The following is a 4,517-nucleotide window of genomic DNA, read 5'->3' as shown; positions in this document are numbered from 1 at the left end:
CGATTACTCTCAATTGGAGACGAGATCCCACGAGCGAGACGGCAAGACGCGAGTCTTCCTAGGGACGCGACACGACAGCAGCTAAACGCTGTTTAGAACCAGCTAGAAGAGAAGTACGGCCGAAGGTAAGCCCTACTAGTCCTCACTGACGAGGAGTAGGCCGCAGTTAAGGACTGCGTGAGCGGATCGAAGAGCGACTGGAAGCCCTGCATATTAGCAGGCAAAGAACGAGACGTCCAAAACGAATTAGGCAATGGAGATTAACGTTCCAAACTTGAATGTGGAAGAGCTGGCGGCGTACGCTACTGCCAAGAACCAGGCAGGAGTATCAGATGAAGAGATCCTGCGCGAAATTACACAAATGCTTAGAGAGGACGGATGGAAGGAGGCAGCAATCAGGCCAACGATTGAAGCGGTCGCCAAACGATCGGCCGTCGTGGGAGGAAAGGGCTCACTAAGGCAAGGAGGCTCGCCGAAGGCCAACCAGGATGCTATGGCCCAGATGATGGAGCTGATGAATCGGTTAACAGCCTAGAACCAGGTGCTAACGGAACGGCTCGTGGCACTCGAGCGTGACCAAGCTGAGGGGCGTTCAGAGTCGTCCTATAGAGCCTTCACGCCTCCCCTAGCAGCAGCCGCAATCGCTAAGCCAGCTGCGCGCAGGAACAAGTTCCCGCACCTAGAACCATTTAATGGAGATCGAACGAAGTACGTAGCGTTTAAATATAAGACTTAAGCTAAGCTCCAGCACGAGTACAAAGGAACTTCGAGCCTCGCTCAGATCGAGTACGTGGTTAGTAGGTGTATGGGCAAGGCAGCGGATGTACTTCTACCCTAGGCAATACAGAACCAGAGTAAACGCCACATTGAAGACCTCTGGAGCTTTATGGACCAGCAGTTTAACGACCCACACTAGAAGTCCAAAGCACTCAATCGCCTTTTAACTCTTAAACAAGGCAAGCTCTCAGTAAGAGACTATCACATGGAGTTTAACCGTCTTGAGATTCAGTCAGGCGAGCAGTTTGGCGAAGCAGCTAAGAAGAGTATGTTCTTAAAGGGCCTTCACACTAAGCTACAGGAGGCTCTTGCTACGATTGATGAGAATCTATCGTACGAGCAGCTAGTTAATAAGGCAGTAAGAACGTCCGACAACCTCTACTGGGTAGGTCTCGTTAAACTGCGCGCAACGAGCTCCTGGGTGGTAGATCGCCCTACTACGACAACCGCTTAACACAAAGCTAGTCCGGACGTTATGGACTGGGAGCCTTTGAAGGTTAATCAGGCGCGAGAGGCTAGAGGCAAGCCACGACGACCTCCGCCCGACTGCTATCGCTGCGGAGAGCTAGGTCATATCGCGAAATACTGTCGAAACGCCACCTAGGTCAAGAAGGCAAGGCCCGCGCTAAGCAACGTTGGACATAAGCCGCAGGAGGAAGTCGATCAGGTGCCGAGTAGCGAGTTGGAAAAAGAGTAGCTCTGGACTAGAGTCTCGGTCCAGAGCCTCTAAAGATGGATCGGCAGATACGTGGCGAATGGAATTAGTTTTAGCAGAAGCATATGCGTCCTCCACCAATTACCGTAGATCTTATTGTGAACAACGTGGTAAACGCTGTCGCGCTTATTGACTGCGGATGCCTATGCTATGCACTGATTAGCAAGAGATTCGCTTACCGCCACCGTCTAGAGCGCTTTCAAATACCTGCTCGAATGATTGAGGGGGTGAATGGCAAGCTATCGGAGATTAATGAGGTTGCCCAATTCTCGTTCAAGATGCATGGGTACGAAGAGACTGCCTACGCATATATAATGAATTTGTCCTCTAGTGAGGATGTGTACCTTGGTAGAGGATGGATGAACCACCAGGACGTGTCAGTAGCCCCCGCTAAGAAGAGCATTTTTATCCACTCAAAGGGCATTCGAGTAAGGTCAACCAAAGGGGCTCTACTAGGAGGAGTTAGCCAAGTCAACGCTGCAGCGTTTGCGGCCCTAGTTCGCAGACATAAGAACGCTCTAAACAGCGTTCAGATCTTCGCCGCGTCGATCGCAGATATTGATAAGGCGCTACAACCCAAGAAGCCTGTAAACGTACGAGCACTACTACTAGCGCAGTATCAAGAGTTCTACGAGCTCTTCAACCCAAAAGAAGCTGAGAAGCTGCCACCGCACCGAGGGCCAGGAGTGGACCACAAGATCGAGCTAGAGCTAAGGGATGCTTGACCGCCATAGGGACCTCTTTATAGTATGTCGCGCGGAGAGCTTCTAGTCCTCTAAAAGGAGCTTACGTCACTCCTTAAGAAAGGGTTTATCCGCGTAAGCAGCTTGCCAGCCTCAGCTCTAGTATTGTTCGCTAAGAAGCCTAGGGGAGGGCTCCGACTGTGTATCGATTATCAGGCTCTAAATGCGATTACAAAGAAGGACCAGTATCCATTACCACTTATTCGAGAGACGCTTAATAGCTTAAGCAAGGCTAAGTGGTTCACGAAATTAGACGTTATCGCAGCCTTCCACAAGATCCGCGTCGCACCAGGCGATGAGTGGAAGACGGCCTTCCGTACGAGATTCGGATTGTTCGAGTGGCTAGTTACCCCCTTTGGCATGGCGAACTCCCCAAGTACCTTCCAACGATATATTAACTAGACCTTAAGAGAACACCTAGACGACTTCTGCTTAGCTTATCTAGACAACGTGCTAATCTATACTAACGGCGATCTGCGCTAGCATCGAGAGCATGTCCGAAAAGTACTTAGTAAGCTACAAGCTGCAGGGTTACAAGTGGACATTAAGAAGTGCGAGTTCGAAGTCAAGACGACTAAGTACCTTGGGTTTATTATCGAAGCAGGCAAGGGGATAAGCATAGATCTAGCCAAGATAGCCGCAATTCGCGAGTGGGAGGCACCAAAGACAGTAAAGGGAGTAAGATCGTTCTTAGGATTCGCAAACTTCTACTGAAGGTTTATTAAGAACTTTACACAGCTAGCCGCACCTCTTACTAGACTTACGGGCAACGTCCCCTTCTAATAGGGACCCAAAGAGCAATCAGCCTTTGACAAGCTAAAAGAGATCTTTGTTATGGAGCCAACGCTGGCGGCGTTCGACCCAGATCGGGAGACAGTGCTCGAGTGCGATTCGAGCGGCTACGCGGTAGGCGGAGTGCTATCGCAGTACGGTGATGATGGAGTCTTACGACCCTGCGCGTTCTTCTCGCGGAAGAATAGCGCGCACGAGTGCAACTACGAGATCCACAACAAGGAGTTACTCGCGGTAGTACGATGCCTTGAGGAATGGGACTCCGAACTGCGTTTAGTTGAGAAGTTCAAGGTGATCACAGATCACAAGAATCTAGAGTACTTCATGAAACCCCGTATGCTAAACGAACGTTAGGTGAGATGGTCGCTTTTACTTGGTAGATACAACCTAGAGCTGCTGTATCGGCCGGGTAAGCAGAACGTGAGAGCCGACGCGCTCTTAAGAAGAGAACAAGACCTGCCTATAGGGGCAGAAGACGAGCGCTTATAGAAGCGCTTCGTATAAATATTTAAGCCAACGAACTCCCATCAGGAGGTAACAGAAGAAGAACCAGAAGAAGCTATCTTAGTAATGGCAACGAGGACACGAAGCTAGCAGCGGGAAGAGGAGGCTATCCCCCTATCTAGAGAAGAATCAGATCAGCTCCTTCCTAGAGTACTAAATGAAAAAGTGCTAGAGCAGAATAAGTTAGAGAAGCTCTAGCAAGAAGCGACAGCGAAGGATTGTGTCTACCAAGGAGCGAAGAAGGTAGTAGAGGACTAAGAGAGACGTTTCCCCGTGAACTTAGGCCTAAAGTGCTCAATCGAAGACTGCTTAGCGGACAGTGGAGTCCTGTTTTACTAAGGGCGCAAGTGGGTGCTAGACAACGACGAGTTGCGAACGGCAATCATCAGCAGTGCCCACGACTCACTAGTCACTGGTCACCCAGGGCGCGAGCTAACGTACAAGATTCTCGCAAGGGACTACTTTTGGCCAGGCATGACTAATTCGATCCGAAGATACGTTAGAAACTGTGACACCTGCGGACGGAGCAAGTCCTGGAGAGAGGGCACGCAAGGCCTTCTAAAACCACTGCCGATACCCACTTGGATCTGGAAGGAGATCTCCATAGATTTCGTCGAAGGACTACCAGAGAGCGAAGGCATGACTAGCCTGATGGTGGTCACTGACCGGCTTAGCAAGGGTGCGATCTTCGTACCGCTCCCGGATACGAAGACGGAAACCGTCGTCCAAAAGTTCATCGAGCGCGTGGTTGCATATCACTGGCTACCAGACGCTATTACCTCCAACAGAGGCAGCCAGTTCGTGAGTACACTATGGGCTAAACTATGCGAGCTTCTGAAGATCAAGCGGAGACTATCAACTGCCTACCACCCGCAGACAGACGGCGCAACGGAGAGGATGAACAGCGTCTAGGAAACCTATATCCGATCGTTTACAAACTGGGCTCAGGACGACTGGGCACGGCTCTGCCTGATGGCCTAGATTGC

This window comes from Exserohilum turcica (genome assembly GCF_000359705.1).
Source record: "Exserohilum turcica Et28A unplaced genomic scaffold SETTUscaffold_1, whole genome shotgun sequence".
Classification (NCBI taxonomy): domain Eukaryota; kingdom Fungi; phylum Ascomycota; class Dothideomycetes; order Pleosporales; family Pleosporaceae; genus Exserohilum; species Exserohilum turcicum.
This window is presented reverse-complemented; position numbering follows the sequence as displayed.